Genomic DNA, 18,487 nt, shown 5'->3' on the forward strand with positions numbered 1-18,487 from the left:
TGGATCATTCGTCCTTTAAAAAATTAATGTGTAGAAGTTCTTTTTTTAAAAGATATTTTATTTTTTTATATTGAAGTATAGTTGATTTACAACATTGTATTAGTTTCAGGTGTGCAACATAATGATTCAGTATTTTTATAGATGATACTCTAATTAAAGTTATTATACAATATTGGTATATTCTCTGTGCTGTACACTCATCCTTACATCTTATTTATTTTACCTTCCCCTGTCTTGCATTTGTAGGAGTTCTTGACATATTTTGGGCCCTGAGCCTATGCCTGGATAAGCTACAGATATTTTCTCCCATCCTGTCCCTTGCTTTTCGACTTTGTTTTTTATTTTTCTTCTTGTTGAGCTGATAGATATTAATAAAACTTTTCACAGCAAGTCACCAAAAGAGTTAGCATTCACCGAAAGAAGCAATAACAATGGCAAAGGTGTGATGAATGCTTCCTCTATGCAAAACAAGGCTGCAGCCAGGTAGGTTGAAGCAAGCCAGGCAAGATTTAAGGAGGTGCCAAAAAAGCTCCGTGATTGGGAGAAATTATATTTATAATGCAATATTTACAAAAATAAAAATGAATACCAAAAAATCTACCACGATCAAAATACTAACATTTTCTGTAAGGACAGGATCAGAAACACTGCCATGCTGCACTCTGTTGGAGCCTGGGACAAGAGGCAAAGTCTATAGAACCTCGTTGTTTCTATTGTTTACTTGCTAAGTCGTGTCTCTTTTGCAACCCCATGGACTGTAGCCTGCCAGGCTGCTCTGTTCATGGAATTTCCATGGGATTTCCTAGGCAAGAATTCTGGAGTGGGTTGCCATTTCCTTCTCCAGGGGATCTTTCCAAACCTAGGGATCAGACCCACATCTCCTACATGGGCTGCTGCTGCTGCTAAGTCGCTTCAGTCGTATCCGACTCTGTGCAACCCCATAGACAGCAGCCTACCAGGCTCTGCCATCCCTGGGATTGTCCAGGCAGGAACGCTGGAGTCGGTTACCATTTCCTTCTCCATTGCGTGAAAGGACATTTTATCCCATGGTCGGATAAACAAAATGTGGTATATCAATAACATGGAATACTCTTTGACTATAAAAAGGTATGAAATACTGATATATGTCCCGACACGGATGAACCTTGAATACGTTTTGCTAAGTGAAAGAAGCTAGTCACACATGGGAAAAATGACATTGTATGATTCCATTTGTGCGAAATATACAGGCTAGGCAAATACATGGAATGAGGAAGTAGACAACTGGTTTTTGTCTAGGATTGGGTATGAGAGGAGGGACTGGGGGAGGGGAATGGAGTGTGACTTCTCGTAAGTATGGAATCTCTTTTGTGGGGCGATGAAAATATTCTAAAATTAGTTGTGCTCATGGTTGCATAATTCTGTGAGAAACCAGTGAACTGTATGTTTTAAAAGCATGAATAGTACAAGAGGTGAATTACATCTCAATAAAGCTGTTAAAAAAGTAAGTTGATAAAGAAAGTAGATAGAAAGGCCAAAAAAAAAAAAATGAGAGAATAGTGATGAGAGAAACTGCCTGTCAATTAAGCTTAAAGCAAGTTTATTAAAAGGAACATTTAAAAAGCAATTGTTGGAAAGGATTCATTGCAGAGTTTAAATCTTTTTTTATTATGGAAAAACTTTAAATATAACCAAACAAAAGGGAAACATAAAACACAGGCCTGTGTGTCCATCACCCAGTCCAGCAATTTTCAACTCATGGCCCATCTGCTTTGAGCTCTTCTCCCACTCACTCCCTTGTCTTGAGTTTTTGAAGCAAATCCCAGAATCGTGTTGTTCCTTTATTGCAGGAATATTGTTAAGGATATTACCCACCATGTTGCCTGTCTTCCTCATGAAGACCTGTGGGGAGACTTTCTTTTTAACCTCTGAATTTGGAAAAGGTAACTTTTTTTGTTCATTTGTTAGTTTGGTCGTGCAGCTTGTGGGATTTTAGTTCCCTGATCAGGGAACTGAACCCCAGTTGTCAGCCATGAGAGCATGGAGTCCTAACCACTGGACCACCAGGACATTCCCAGTTTTGTTTTTTTTTTCTTCTGAGCAATGGATTTGCTTTCGTGTGTGTGTGTGTGTGTGTGTGTATGTGTGTGTGTGTATGTGTGTGTGTGTTAGTCGCTCAGTTGTGTCCAACTCTTTGTGACCCCATGGACTATAGCCCGCCAGGCTCCTCTGTCCAAGGGCTTCTCCAGGCAAGAATACTGGAGTGGGTTGCCGTGCCCTCCTCCAGGGGATCTTCCCGACCCAGGGATCAAACCAGGTCTCCTGGATTGCAGGCGGGCTCTTTACTGTCTGAGCCACCAGGAAAGCCCATATATGTGTATATCTGTATCTATATCTGTAGGTCTTTGTTGCCCTGTGGGCTTTTCTCTAGTCACGGCAAGAGGGGGCTCCTCTCTCATTGTGGTGCACGGGCTTCTCATTGTGGTGGCTTCTCCTGGTGCAGAGCACGGGCTCCAGGGCCCACGGGCTTCAGCAGTCCTGCTACACGGCTCAGTGGTTGCAGCTCCCGGGCTCTAGAGCACAGGCTCAGTAGTTGTGGCACATGGGCTTAGTTCCTCAGAGGCGTGTGGAATCTTCCCGGACCAGGGATTGAACCCATGTCTCCTGGATTGGCAGGCAGATTCTTTACCACTGAGCTACCAGGGAAGCCCAGCAATAGGTTTGCTTTCTTTGTTTAGATAAAAGGCTTTGTATATAGCCACAGATTCCTTTCTGCTATCGTCACTACGACGCTCGAAGACAATCTGATCACCAGATACCTGAAATATTTGGCGGTAGGCAGCTTTGTGAACCAGCTCAACTCCTAGCTTTCTTCTCTTTTCTGATCTGTGGCAGAGATTCCTAGGGGCCTACCTCTTATCCATTATCCCTCTTTCTTGGCAACCAAGCCCTAATTTTATTTGCGGTGGCAATATGCACAGTTAAGAGACTTCACTTCTCAGTTTCCTATGCAGCTAGGGTTAAATGCTGGCCATTGATAGATAAATAGAAGTTTAGGGCTGGAACTTCCAAGAAGTTCCTTAGAGAAAGCTCCTTAGAGAACCCTTAGGCAGGGTTTTCTCCCTTCTGGCTTCCTGTTGCCTAAAATGTGGCTGTAATGGCTGGAGGTCCCATAGCCACCTCGAACCATGAGAAATGACCTTGAGGATGGAAACCACATTCTAAGGATAATGAAGGAAGATGCTAGAAGGAGCCTGTATCCTCAATTATTGTGGATCTGTCACAGCAGTTCTGGACCTCCTCCCTCCAGACTTAAGTTATGTAAGAGAAAAATAAATGTCTATGGTGTTATTTCTGGTTTTTCTCGCCAGCAGCTGAGCACAATACCTATCAGATGTACTGCTCTTTATTTTTCCTTCTCTCCTCATGTATTGATTTCATCTTGTACATATTTTTAAAAACCACTTTAAATCCTTTATGGACTTAGAGTCAAAATAAATAATTTATTAAATGGCAGCATTACGCAATCGAACTCAAGATTCTTATTTCAAAGAGCACCCACAAAAATCATTTGCAGACGAAAAGTTAAACTGCGTCTTGTGATTCGCAAAACTGGAGTTTGAAAGCAGGAAGGAAATCCGTTGCTTATTACCAGAAAGATGGGCACCACATGGAAATTCAATTTCCAACAGAGTGAGTTTTTAAAATTTGAAAAGCTGAACAAAAATGGACCATATGTCCCGCCGTGGAGGAAGGGTGAGGCCAGTCATCATGAGTTAAAACAAAGGAATATCAGATTGCCGCCAGGAGTCACAAATGTGCCCATGATGTAGACATAAATGAAGGAGAGCTACAAGATAATGGGCAGGGAGGAAAAGAGGGCTTGGTCTGGTGCCCGTGCCTGCTTGGTCACCTCTGTGCAAAACTATGTCTCTGGCATCATTAGGATCAGAAGAGGTGACTTAATTAACAATAACTGGTGATTCGAGGGATCAAGGGTGAGGCTTTTATTTTGTGGAACTGTTGATAATTTAGTGTTTCCATCTGATGCATGTATATTGAAGAGTCGACAGATTATCCAGAGGTGATATAAAAAAAAACATTAACCTTAGTCAGAGAGCGTGTCCAAGAGGCTCCAGCTGGCCCTGGGGTTAACTCTTTAGGTACTAGATTTTAGGTCAGGCTGGAGAGTCCCAAGAGAGGGCTTGGGTGCATCCTGGAAATCCAGGGAGCACTTGGGAGATTCAGAGTGGTGCTATTTAACAACCACCATGAAAATATTTTAGTGTTCTAGCAACCCACATGGCCACGCTGGTACCAAGTGAATACCAGCCCTGATGACACGGAATTTTAAATACTTTTTTCTTAAGTAAATGTTTTAAAAGTGAAAGCAGATTTCAATATGTGTACAGAAGACAGAATCATAAAATGCTAATAATAATGATTCTTATTTTTTGGAGCACTTCCTGTGCTAAGCACTTTATTATTCACAATCTCATTTAACCCTTATAACAGCAGCCCTTCAGTATGTTTGTTTGGTTGCAAGTGACCGAAACTGAACTCAAATCGACTTGAGCAGAGAAGGGAATCTTCTAAGGCCTATAACGTTAAGTCTAGAGGAATTCAGGCATGGCTGGATCCAGGGGCTCAAAGATACCACCAAAACTACTTTTTTTCTTCCTGCTTCACTGAACTGCCTTCCCTGGTGTCTGTCAAGCAGACTCTCTCCCTCCACGTGGTCACTCTGGTGACTTAATACTTGTATTATCTTTCTAACAACATTAGCATAAAGAGAGATTTTTATTTCTAATAATTCCAATGGAAGTGTCAGCATTGAATCTATTAGACTGACTTGGGTCACATACCCATCCCTCAAAGAAGCTCTTTGAATAGTTCTGGAATGCTGCTGGAATGCTTGGTCAGTCACAAGCCTATCTTTGGATCTGATATGGGGTTAACCCTTCCTGAAACAGTCAGAGGGTGAGAGGATGTCACAGAGGTACCAGAAAAAGAGGAATGCTGCGTGGACAAAATGTAAGATGTCTCCTATAAGCATCCCTGTCTTATTCATATAGAAACTGAGGCTACTGCGTGCCTAACAGTTCATGGATCAGGAAGGACAGCCTGGCTGGAACATGGTGAGCAAGTGGAGATGAGCGGGAGAGGAAGTCAGTGAGGAATTGGAGCTGGGCAAGGGGCAGATCATGCAGTGCCTGGTGGGCTGTTGTAAGGACCTGGGATTTTGTGAGATGGAAGGTCCAGAGCAGAGGAGTGAAATGACTGGATATGTTTAAAAAGAATCACTCTAGCTGCTCCGTTGCTTGAATGGAAAATATTATATTGCTGTCTTTAGCCTTTCATATTTATTCATGTAACAAATATGAAACAGCCACGGGCCCGAGTTTGGCCAATCAGCACATTCCATTCCCCTGGCCAGTGACTGTCTCAGGAAACAGCTTGTGACCCACACGAGTCCAGTAAGATCCAACCAGGCAGTTCTGCTATAACTACTAGGAGAAAAGAAACCCTTTCCACTGCAGATGCGAAAGATATAATTCTCGCCACCAAAAGTCGCCACTTAGAATCTACTTGAGAATGAGGCCAACATGAAGAGCACAGGAATAGGTGATGGGGGAGGGGTGGCAGAAGAAAGTCTGACCTTGATGACTTCGGTTGACCCGTAGGTCCAGCCATGCCTGAAATAATTCTAGCCTTGGATTTCCCAGTTGCATTTGAGCCATCCTGAGCTGGGTTTCTAACACTCACTGCTGAGAGAATTCTGAATGAGATGACATGTCTACTGAGCCCCAGTTTGTGCTTGGTACCAGAAACAGATGCCGGTGTGGTTTTGACTAGGTCTTTGCTCCTAACGAGATGAAGAACCTGTGCTTCTTGTCGCTCCTTTATCTAGATTTGTTGTTGTTGCTCAGTTGTGTCCATCTCTCTTTGACTCCATGGACTGTAGAATTCCAGGCTCAAACATGTCCGTTGAGTCGATGTTGCAACTATAGACCCATTTTAAGCCAAGACTGTCTTTCACTTTTCTGTCCCTCTCCCTAAATGGTGTTCAACAGTTTACTTGAGGACGTGACTTGCAACAAGAAAATGTTAAAAAATCCAGGGTGGCTGAGAAACCTGCCTGCCTCCCAGGCCAGAGTACAGTCTGGGGATCACCCACAACTTCCATCCCCCAGACCCCCTGGCCAGCAATTAACCAGGAGGTAAAAGGAGAGAAAACAAGGACAGCTCTATTCCTCTTGTTTGATTCCAAGGTGGAGCTGGCTCACTAAGATCAGCACTCTGCCACCTCTGCCATCTTTCATGTTGCATTGGGTTTCACTTGTGTCCTCTAAGGGGCCGGTCTCGCGGTGAGAACTGTCTCCAGAGGACGCGGGCTGGCTTCCATCCTGCCCACCTGAGGCCAGGTGGATGAGAAAAACAGTTTTCCAACCTCAGGCTTAACAGCAGACTTGGGCTGGAGCCCGCTGGGGAAACGGCTTCCTGACCCAGGGGTTGGGGATAGGATTACAGGATCTGTCACACCCATCTGCCACCGTGACCCCTCCAAAAGGTGTGTCTTTGTGTGAAGGAAGAGGGGGAAGGGCCCCAAATGCTTCGTTCTGATCCCTTGGGATGAGAGAGCACGGAGCTGAGCCCGATTATTATCGTGAACCATCTGATCCTGCTGCTTCCAGTTCCCGTGCCTGGTGTGGGACGCTGTGTACTGCCTACCCCCGGCTGAACCCTGGCATCCCCTGGGCCCCTCTCCTCCAGGAATCTAAGCTTATAACCTCCCCCTGACCTATTTCCTTTATCCATTGGGCACATTCAGAACACCCTGCCTTGGCCTCTGCTCTGCCTTCTGCCTGGAGTGTCCTCCCCGCCCCCCTCGCTTAGTGAGCTCCCATTCATTCCTCAAGATCTAGCTCAGATGTCACCTTGTGACACCTTCCAGATGCCAATCCCTCCCTCCTCTCTCCCACACCACCGACACACCAGAATTTGTCTCCTCTGTGCTTTGTCCGAACTCCGAGTAAACGGCTTCTCAAGTTTTGTTATTCTAGGCACCCCTTAGAAACCTTGAATTTCTAGCTGCAGAGCTGACGGAGGATGTCGTATCCCAAATCATCACACGATTTACACAGTACCTCCCCGGCCCTGACCCAGAGCCACGCGCTGCCCTTACCTTGCTCTCTTATATGCTCCTGAAGTCACTCTTGCATGGTCACGTAGGTGTGCGGTCTTCCTCTGGCACCAGCACATGGTCACACACACTCAGCCCCTCTTACCTGCTCATCCCACGCAGGTCAGCTCGATCCCTGCAAGCTCCGCTGGCCGCCTAGCCTTACCTCATCCCCGCTTCCACGCCTCTATCCCCACCCCCTACCTAACCACCCAGGGATCCTCTCATTCTCGGATGCTCACACCCTCTCTGGCTTCCATCAGGGCTTTATCACGTGCCCTTCTCTCTCTTCCCCCGTTGTTTTTTTTTTGTTTCTAGTTGTGTCTGATTCTTTTGCCACTCCATGGATTGTAGCCCCCCAGGCTCCTCTGTCCGTGGGATTTTCCAGGCAAGAATACTGGAGTGGGTTGCCATCTCCTCCTTCAGGGATCTTCCCGACTCAGGGATTGAACCTGCGTCTCATGCATTGGCAGGCAGATTCTTTACCACTGAGCCAGCAGGGAAGCCCTACTCTTTGCCTGATTTCCACTCAGCCTTCAAGGTTCTGCTTTAAGGTCAGATCCTCAAGAAACCTCCCCTGATCCCGGTCTAAACTGAGCCCCCTGGTGACACAGCCACATGACATCATGTTCCTGATGCAGGCCAATAGTCATTCTTTCTCCTTTCTCTAAATCCCTCCCATTTTCTAGGAAAGTGCTTAAGGCTCACGTCCTCCGGTGTCCACCTCTCAGAATAACAGAAAACGTCCCATCGGTGTCCAAGCGCATCCTGCTGTGACATTCCACTGCGTCAAAAGAGACTCCCTCCTTCTTTAATTATAAGTGACCGGAGGGTGGGGGTCTTTTCTCCACAGTGTGTCTCCCAAAGCTCTTAACACAAGGCCAGTCGTAGTAACAACTCCTTTTTCCTTTTCCGAAAACTCACTCACGGTCAACACATACACAGAGTCTTCCTTCTCGGGGGTCCCAGAGGATAGGCAAAGTGGGCTACTGGCAAGTTTAGTGGTACAACTGGATCCCCCTTTTATAGAGGCAGTCTCATTGTAATAAAGATAATTTTTGGAAAGTCCTAGGTTTGCGTCCTGGTTCAGCTATTAAGGAACGGGGTGATCTTGGGTAAGCGTCTTAACCTCAGATTTCTCGCTTATAAAACAGCTACTCAAAAACTCTAATCATAGGGTCAATATAATTGTTAAATGGTTAGATACTTATAATTGTCATGTGAAAATACATAGAGTATGAGCTCATTGTGTAAAATAAAAACCTTCTGTGTGTGTGTGAAAGTGTGGGAAAAAGTCTGATGGGACTTGACCCAAAATGATGGGGTGATTATGCCTGGCTGGGTAGATGGGAGGATGGGGAGGAGGGTAAAACATTTCCGTCTCTTGTTATGTTTTTATCTTCCTTTTTAAAAAAAATTATATATTTTTAATTGGTGGATAATTGCTTTACAATGTTGTGTTGATTTCTGCCATACATCAACATGAATCAGCCATGTTTTTATACTTTCCTGTTTCATTTTTTTTAAACTATTAGGCACGATAGTTCTATTTTTTTAATAATTAAAAAAATTTAGTTCTTACTCTCTTTATTTTATTTTTTATTTTGTTTTATTATTTGGCCTTGCCATATGGGATCTTAGTTCCCTGACATTGTAAATCCATAGTCTTAACCACTGCCAGGGAAGTCCTTCTTGTTTGAATATTTAATGCCACTCCATTCACATACCCACTCCAGTATTCTTGGGCTTCCCTTATGGCTCAGCTGGTAAAGAATCCACCTCCATTGCGGGAGATCTGGGTTCAATCCCTGGGTTGGGAAGAACCCCTGGAGAAGGGAAAGGATACCCACTCCAGTATTCTGGCCTGGAGAATTCCATAGATTGTATAGTTCAGTTCAGTTCAGTTCAGTCACTCAGTCGTGTCCGACTCCTTGCAATCCCATGGACTGCAGCACACCAGGCCTCCCTGTCCATTACCAACTCCTGGAGTTTACTCAAACTCATGTCCATCAAGTCGGTGATGCCATCCAATCATCTCATCCTCTGTCGTTCCCTTCTTCTCCTGTCCTCAATCTTTCCCAGCATCAAGGTCTTTTCAAATGAGTCAGTTACTCACATCAGGTGGCCAAAGTATTGGAGTTTCAGCTTCAACATCAGTCCTTCCAATGAACATTCAGGACTGATTTTCTTTAGGATGGACTGGTTGGATCTCCTTGCAGTCCAACGGACTCTCAATTGAGAGTCTTCTCCAATACCACAGTTCAAAAGCATCAATTCTTCACCACTCAGCTTTCTTTATGGTCCAGCTCTCCCATCCATACATGACTAGTGGAAAAACCATAGCTTTGACTAGATGGACCTTTGTTGGCAAAGTAATGTCTCTGCTTTTTAATATTCTGTCTAGGTTGGTCATAACTTTTCTTCCAAGGAGCAAGGGTCTTTTAATTTCATGGCTGCAGTCACCATCTGCAGTGATTTTGGAGCCCCCCAAAATAAAATCTGTCAGTATCCACCGTTTCCCCATCTATTTGCCATGAAGTGATGGGACCAGATGCCATGATCTTCGTTTTCTGAATCTTGAGTTTGAAGCCAATTTTTTCACTCTCCTCTTTCACTTTCATCAAGAGGCTCTTTAGTTCTTCTCTTTCTGCCATAAGGGTGGTGTTATCTGTGTTATCTGTGTATCTGAGGTTATTGATATTTCTTCTTGGCAATCTTGATTCCAGCTTGTGTTTCATCCAGCCCAGCATTTCTCATGATGTACTCTGCATAGAAGTTAAATACACAAGGTGACAATATATAGCCTTGATGTACTCCTTTTCCTATTTGGAACCAGTCTGTTGTACCATGTCCAGTTCTAACTGTTGCTTCCTGACCTGCATACAGATTTCTCAAGAGGCGAGTCAGGTGGTCTGGTATTCCCATCTCTTTCAGAATTTTTCAGAGTTTGTTGTGGTCCACACAGTCAAAGGCTTTGGCATAGTCAATAAAGCAGAAATAGATGTTTTTCTGGAACTTTCTTGCTTTTTTGATAATCCAATGAATGTTTGCAATTTGATATCTGGTTCCTCTGCCTTTTCTAAATCCAGTGTGAATATATGGAAGTTCACGGTTCACATACTGTTGAAGCCTGGCTTGGAGAATTTTGAGCATTAATTTGTTAGCATGTGAGATGAGTACAATTGGGTAGTTTGAGCATTCTTTGACATTGCCTTTCTTTGGGATTGAAATGAGAACTGACCTTTTCCAGTCCTGTGGCCACTGCTGAGTTTTCCAAATTTGCTGGCATATTGAGTGCAGCACTTTCACAGCATCGTCTTTTAGGATTTGAAATAACTCAACTGGAATTCCATCACCTCCACTAGCTTTGTTCGTAGTGATGCTTCCTAAGGCCCACTTGACTTCACATTCCAGGATGTCTGGCTCTAGGTGAGTGATCACACTATCATGATTATCTGGGTCATGAAGATCTTTTTTATATAGTTCTTCTATGTATTCTTTCCACCTCTTCTTAATATCTTCTGTTCTGTTAGGCCATACCATTTCTGTCCTTTATTGTGCCCATCTTTGCATGAAATGTTCCCTTGGTATCTCTAATTTTCTTGAAGAGATCCCTAGACTTTTCCATTCTATTGTTTTCCTCTATTTCTTTGCATTGATCACTGAGGAAGGCTTTCTTATCTCTTCTTGCTATTCTTTGGAACTCTGCATTCAAATGGGTATATCTTTCCTTTTCTCCTTTGCCTTTTGTTTCTCTTCTGTTCACAGCTATTTGTAAGGTCTTCTCAGACAACCATTTTGCCTTTTTGAATTTCTTTTTCTTGGGGATGGTCTTGATGCCTGCCTCCTGAACGATGTCACGAACCTCCATCCATAGCTCTTTAGGCACTCTGTCACTTCCACTGTATATCGTAAGGGATTTGATTTACCTGAATGGTCTAGTGATTTTCCCTACTTTCTTCAATTTAAGTCTGAATTTGGCAATAAGGAGTTTATGGTCTGTGCCACAGTCAGCTCCCAGTCTTGTTTTTGCTGACTGTATAGAACTTCTCCATCTTTGGCTGCAAAGAATATAATCAATCTGATTTCGGTGTTGACCATCTGTTGATGTCCATGTGTAGAGTCTTCTCTTGTTTTGTTGGAAGAGGGTGTTGCTATGACCAGTGCATTCTCTTGGCAAAACTATTAGCCTTTGCCCTGCTTCATTCTGTACTCCAAGGGCAAATTTGCCTGTTACTCCAGGTGTTTCTTGACTTCCTACTTTTGTATTCCAGTCCCCTACAAGGACATCTTTTTTGGGAGTTAGTCCTAGAAGGTCTTGTAGGTCTTCATAGAACTGTTCAGATTCTTCAGCATTACTGGTTGGGGCACTGACTTGGATTACTGTGATACTGAATGGTTTGCCTTGGAAATGAACAGAGATCATTCTGTCATTTTTGAGATTGCATCCAAGTACTGCATTTCGGACTCTTTTGTTGACTATGATGGCTACTCCATTTCTTCTAAGGGATTCTTGCCCACAGTAGTAGATATAATGGTCATCTGAATTAAATTCTTCCATTCCAGTCCATTTTAGTTTGCTAATTCCTAGAATGTCGATGTTCACTCTTGCCATCTCCTGTTTGACCACTTCCGATTTGCCTCGATTCATGGGCCTGACATTCCAGGTTCCTATGCAATATTGCTGTTTACAGCATCGGACTTTACTTCCATCACCGGTCACATCCACAGCTGGGTGTTGTTTTTGCTTTGGTTCTGTCTCTTCATTCTTTCTGGAGTTGTTTCTCCACTGATCTCCAGTAGCATACTAGGCATCTACCAACCTGGGGAGAGCATCTTTTAGTGTCCTATCTTTTTGCCTTTTCATACTGTTCATGGGGTTCTCAAGGCAAGAATACTGAAGTAGTTTGCCATTCCCTTCTCCAGTGGACCACATTTTGTCAGAACTCTTCACCATGACCCGACCATCTTGGGTGGCCCTACACGACATGGCTCATAGTTTCATTGAGTTAGACAAGACTGCGGTCCATTGATTAGTTTCCTGTGATTGTGGTTTTCAGTCTGTTTGCCCTCTGGTGGAGCAGGGTAAGAGGCTTATAGAAGCTTCCTGATAGGAGAGACTGAATGAGGGGGAAATTGGATCTTGTTCTGATGGACAGAAAGTGAAGAAGAACTAAAGAGCCTCTTGATGAAAGTGAAAGAGGAGAGTGAAAAAGTTGGCTTGAAGCTCAACATTCAGAAAACTAAGATCGTGGCATCTGGTCTCATCACTTAATAGCAAATAGATGGAGAAACAGTGGAAACAGTGGCAGACTTTATTTCTGGGGGCTCCAAAATTACTGCAGATGGTGACTGCAGCCATGAAATTAAAAGACACTTACTTCTTGGGAGAAAAGTTATGACCAACCTAGACAGCATATTCAAAAGCAAAGACATTACTTTGCCAACAAAGGTCTGCCTAGTCAAGGCTATAGTTTTTCCAGTAGTCATGTATGGATGTGAAAATTGGACTATAAAGAAAGCTGAGTGCAGAAGAATTGAAGCTTTTAAACTGTGGTGTTGGAGAAGACTCTTGAGAGTCCCTTGGACTGCAAGGAGATCTAACCAGTCCATCCTAAAGGAAATCAGTCCTGAATATTCATTGGAAGGACCGATGTTGAAGCTGAAACTCCAATACTTTGACCACCTGATGTGAAGAGCTGACTCATTTGAAAAGACCCTGATGCTGGGAAAGATTGAAGGAAGGCAGGAGGAGAAGGGGAAGACAGAGGATGAGATGGTTGGATGGCATCACCGACTCGATGGACCTGAGTTTGAGTAAACTCCGGGAGTTGATGATGGACAGGGAGGCCTGGCCTGCTGCAGTCCATGAGGTCAAAAAGAATTGGACACTTTGAGTGACTGAACTGAAATGAAGGGTGGGGCCATGCTCAATAAATCTTTCATCCAGTTTTCTGTTGATGGGTGGGGCTGTGTTCCCTCCCTGTTGTTTACCTGGGGCCAAACTATCAGATCAGATCAGATGCTTAGTTGTGTCCGACTCTTTGCGACCCCATGAATCGCAGCACGCCAGGCCTCCCTGTCCATCACCAACTCCCGGAGTTCACCCAGACTCACATCCATCGAGTCCGTGATGCCATCCAGCCATCTCATCCTCTGTCGTCCCCTTCTTCTCCTGCCCTCAATCCCTCCCAGCATCAGAGTCTTTTCCAATGAGTCAACTCTTTGCATGAGGTGGCCAAAGTACTGGAGTTTCAGCTTTAGCATCATTCCTTCCAAAGAAATCCCAGGGCTGATCTCCTTCAGAATGGACTGGTTGGATCTCCTTGCAGTCCAAGGGACTCTCAAGAGTCTTCTCCAACACCACAGTTCAAAAGCATCAATTCTTCGGCGCTCAGCCTTCTTCACAGTCCAATTCTCACATCCATACATGACCACAGGAAAAACCATAGCCTTGACTAGACGAACCTTTGTTGGCAAAGTAATGTCTCTGCTTTTGAATATGCTATCTAGGTTGGTCATAACTTTCCTTCCAAGGAGTAAGCATCTTTTAATTTCATGGCTGCAGTCACCATCTGTAGTGATTTTGGAGCCCAGAAAAATAAAGTCTGCCACTGTTTCCACTGTTTCCCCATCTATTTCCCATGAAGTGGTGGGACCGGATGCCATGATCTTCGTTTTCTGAATGTTGAGCTTTAAGCCAACTTTTTCACTCTCCACTTTCACTTTCATCAAGAGGCTTTTGAGTTCCTCTTCACTTTCTGCCATAAGGGTGGTGTCATCTGCATATCTGAGGTTATTGAGATTTCTCCCGGCAATCTTGATTCCAGTTTGTGTTTCTTCCAGCCCAGCGTTTCTCATGATGTACTCTGCATAGAAGTTAAATAAGCAGGGTGACAATATACAGCCTTGACGAACTCCTTTTCCTATTTGGAACCAGTCTGTTGTTCTATGTCCAGTTCTAACTGTTGCTTCCTGACCTGCATACAGATTTCTCAAGAGGCAGATCAGGTGGTCTGGTATTCCCATCTCTTTCAGAATTTTCCACAGTTTATTGTGATCCACACAGTCAAAGGCTTTGACATAGTCAATAAAGCAGAAATAGATGTTTTTCTGGAACTCTCTTGCTTTTTCTGTGATCCAGCGGATGTTGGCAATTTGATCTCTGGTTCCTCTGCCTTTTCTAAAACCAGCTTGAACATCAGGAAGTTCACAGTTCACGTATTGCTGAAGCCTGGCTTGGAGAATTTTGAGCATTACTTTACTAGCGTGTGAGATGAGTACAATTGTGCGGTAGTTTGAGCATTCTTTGGCATTGCCTTTCTTTGGGATTGGAATGAAAACTGACCTTTTCCAGCCCTGTGGCCACTGCTGAGTTTTCCAAATTTGCTGGCATATTGAGTGCAGCACTTTCACAGCATCATCTTTCAGGATTTGGAATAGCTCAACTGGAATTCCATCACCTCCACTAGCTTTGTTCGTAGTGATGCTTTCTAAGGCCCACTTGACTTCACATTCCAGGATGTCTGGCTCTAGGTCAGTGATCACACCATCGTGATTATCTGGGTCGTGAAGATCTTTTTTGTACAGTTCTTCTGTGTATTCTTGCCATCTCTTTTTAATATCTTCTGCTTCTGTTAGGTCCATACCATTTCTGTCCTTTATCGAGCCCATCTTTGCATGAAATGTTCCCTTGGTATCTCTGATTTTCTTGAAGAGATCCCTAGTCCTTCCCATTCTGTTGTTTCCCTCTGTTTCTTTGCATTGATCGCTGAAGAAGGCTTTCTTATCTCTTCTTGCTATTCTTTGGAACTCTGCATTCAGATGCTTATATCTTTCCTTTTCTCCTTTGCTTTTCGCTTCTCTTCTTTTCACAGCTATTTGTAAGGCCTCCCCAGACAGCCATTTTGCTTTTTTGCATTTCTTTTCCATGGGGATGGTCTTGATCCCTGTCTCCTGTACAACATCACGAACCTCAAACTATGGTGGAGGTAAGGAAGGTAATGGCGACCTCCTTCAAAAGGTCCCACATGCACTACTGCACTCAGTGCGCCCAGCCATGCAGCAGGCCACGCTGACCCATGCCTTTGCGGGAGACTCCTGGACACTTTTGGGCAAGTCTGGGTCAGTCTTTTGCGGAGTCACTGCTCCTTTCTCCTGGGTCCTGGTGCGCAGAAGGTTCTGTTTGTGCCCGCCAAGCGTTTGTTTCACAGTCCATGTATAGTCCGTGGGGTCGCAAAGAGTTGGGCATGACTGAGCGACTTTCACTTCGCTTCCATTCACGTATGATTGGTTGCAGTAGACTTGGTTATGTTTGAGCAAATATGTATCTTCTCCATCCACTTCTCCATCTCTTGCCTTTGGCCTTAGCCATGTGACTGGCTTTGGCCAATGGGGTATCAGTGGACACGATGTAAATAAAGACTTGAAATGTGCTGGTGGAGTCGAGATGCTCTCCTGGCCTCCTGCATTTTACCGTGAGAACATGCTCTGCGTAGCCTGCTAGTCTCCAAAAATAAAAAAAGAGTGACATGTGAGGCATCCCTAAATCAAACCCCCCTGCCCAGAGGCCCAGCTGAGATCATGAGATCAATGGTAGCTCCCCGCAAAATCCACAGATGTGTGAGCCAGAAATAAATGAGAATTTGTTCTGTAGCAAAAGCTGACATACACTTTTTTTTTTAAACAACCTCCTTTTTTTTTTTCATGTTCCCTTTTTAATTCCTTTTTTTGTTGAAGTGGAGTTGATGTATAATGTTATATAAATTACAGCTATACAATAGAGTGATTCACAATTTTTAAAGTCTATCCTCCAGAGGAGAAGGAGGAGAAGGGGACGACAGAGGATGAGATGGTTGGATGGCATCACCGACTCGATGGAAATGAGTTCGAGCAAACACTGGGAGATGATGAAGGACAGGAAAGCCTGGCGTGTTGCAGTCCATGGTGTCACAAAGCATTGGACGTGACTGACCAAGTGAACAACAACAAATCCTCCAGTTATCGTTACAAAACACTGGCTACATCCCCCGTGCTGAACAATGGATCTTTCTAGCTTATTTAATTACCCAATAGTTTGTAACTCTTACTCTCCTTCCCGCGTGATGCCCCTCCCCTCTTCCCTCTCTCAACTGGTAACCACTAGTTTGTCCTCTATGTTTGTGAGTCTGCTTCCTTTTTGTTATATTCACTAATTTATATGTTTTTAGATTCCACATGTAAGTGATATCCTATTGGTGTTATTTTTTAAAGAGAAAAAACTCAACAGAAAAAATTAAGTCAGGAAGCCGAGTGCCAAGCAAATAGCTGTTTAGTAAATGCAAGGTCCTCTTGCATTCCCTAACCCTCCTTCAAGAACCGATTCTGAATACTCTAGAAGCCCTTCCAGGCTCCCATTTGAGTGGGTTGCCCTTCCCCATGGCACTTTGCACATTTATTTCATTCTATCTTTCAAAATATTTAGCCCTTCCCATGCTTGTCTTACCCACTAGAAGATAGTCCCTGCTGTCAATCTAGTTGCATAAAGTTGAAAGTGAAAGTGTTGGTTGCTCAGTCGTGTCCGTCTGTTTGCGACCCCATAGACTGTAGACTGCTCCTCTGTCCTCGGACTTCTCCAGGCAAGGATACGGGAATGGGTTGCCATTCTCTTCTCCAGGGGATCTTCCTGACCATAAACACAATATAAATAAAAAGGAACTGTTTTCCACGTGTATGCAACCGACACACATCTAATTATATTAATATGTGCTCGATGGAAAAAACCATGATGTGATGAGTATGGGTGATTCTGTGCACTATTCTTAACTAAATGAGGGTGTGACGTGGAGGAATAAGAACCCGTAAACCTTCTCTCCTTTCACAAAGGCCCAGTTCCTTTGAACCTTTCATAGCCTGAACATCTTGGTGAGCTGGGCCTGACTCTCATGTTCAAAGTACTTATTTTGTGTCCACTGTGGTTATCACAATTCCAAATGGGGACTATTTTTATCCTCCTATTATAGTTGAGGAAAAAGAAAGCTTCAAAGAGACAATTATCCAAAGTCATACTGTTTACAAGAGGATTGAACCAGAAGAGAAGCTCAAGTCAGTCTGGATCCACAGCTACTTTCTGGGTTTAGTTGCAGAGTCACTTCTGCAATAAGGGGCTTCCTCAAGCATTTGGGCTTCCCTTGTGGCTCAACTGGTAAAGAATCGCCTGCAACGTGGGAGGCCTGGTTCAATCCCTGGATTGGGAAGATCCCCTAGAGAAGGGAAAGGCTACCCACTCCAGTATTCTGGATTGGAGAATTCCATGGACTGTATAGTCCATGGGGTTGCAAAGAGTTGGACATGACTGGTTGACTTTCATTTCACTTCAAGCACTTGGATGAAGGATGTTAAAAGCACCCACGCAAATAAGAGTTTTGTGGTTGATTGTTACACAGGAAAAACTGACCGATATATCTGAGAGGAGGTACTTGCTGGGTGTGGGGACAGCTCCGTTGACAGTCACCATCTGCAAATAAGCCTGATTATTGTTTCAAATGCTCGAGCTGACAAGATAACTCTGCAGAAGCTCTAGTTTCTTACCACCTAAGCTGAGGTGTCCCCCAAGTGGGCAGTTGACTGAGAAGTGGCTCAGGAATAGTAATCAAACTGTCAGGATTTGAATCCTGACTCTGCACTTCATCTGCTTTGCAACTTGAGGGAGATTGGTCAATGTTTCTGGGCTTTGAAGGGCTGACGCTGTTAAAGTTGGGGCTGACACAGTCCACAGGCATGTTTGTTTGGATCCACATCGTTTTTATTCTGTTTCATTTTGTCAATATTAAAGCAATAAGGTGTTTAATTGTGAGGAAACAGTCATTCATACACGATTAGTGGGAATGGATCTTGTCCCACTACTATGAGGGGGATAATTTGGCAGGGTTGTTAAATATTAAAAATCCAAATATAGAAATTCTACTTTTTGGAAATTAGCCTACAGATACATGTGCACATGTGAAAAATGATATATATTGGAGGTTATTCAGGCAGCATTGTTTGTAATGCAACAGTTTCAAAAAATTTTTTCAAAAAAAGTTTCTATCAATAGGGGATGAGTTGGATCAAATGTAGGCCATCCACAGAATGGAATACTATGCAGCTGGAAAAAATGAAGACTCTGCCCAGTACTGATCAGGTAAGTTCTTTAGGATAAACTGTTAAGTAAAAAGCCAGATCTAAAACAAAGTGTTTATTGTGGTCTCTTTGTGTAAAAATGGAGAAAAGAAAAAAATGTATGTAAATATTAATACTATTTGTATAATTATGAAGAGACTTTAAGCATTCATAACAAACCAATAA

General features: G+C 43.6%; 1 long non-coding RNA gene across 1 annotated transcript; it reads left to right on the forward strand.

The window, feature by feature from the left end:
* Positions 1–250: 250 nt before the first annotated feature.
* Positions 251–17,986, forward strand: LOC147360049 (uncharacterized). The gene is made up of 3 exons (XR_015140039.1): positions 251–483; positions 1,830–1,922; positions 15,967–17,986. It is a non-coding gene; the product is annotated as an uncharacterized LOC147360049 (long non-coding RNA).
* Positions 17,987–18,487: the final 501 nt, after the last annotated feature.

Source organism: Bos grunniens, chromosome 13, assembly GCF_055505025.1.
Source record: "Bos grunniens cultivar Pamir isolate PY7600 chromosome 13, Bosgru_T2T1.0, whole genome shotgun sequence".
Lineage (NCBI taxonomy): Eukaryota > Metazoa > Chordata > Mammalia > Artiodactyla > Bovidae > Bos > Bos grunniens.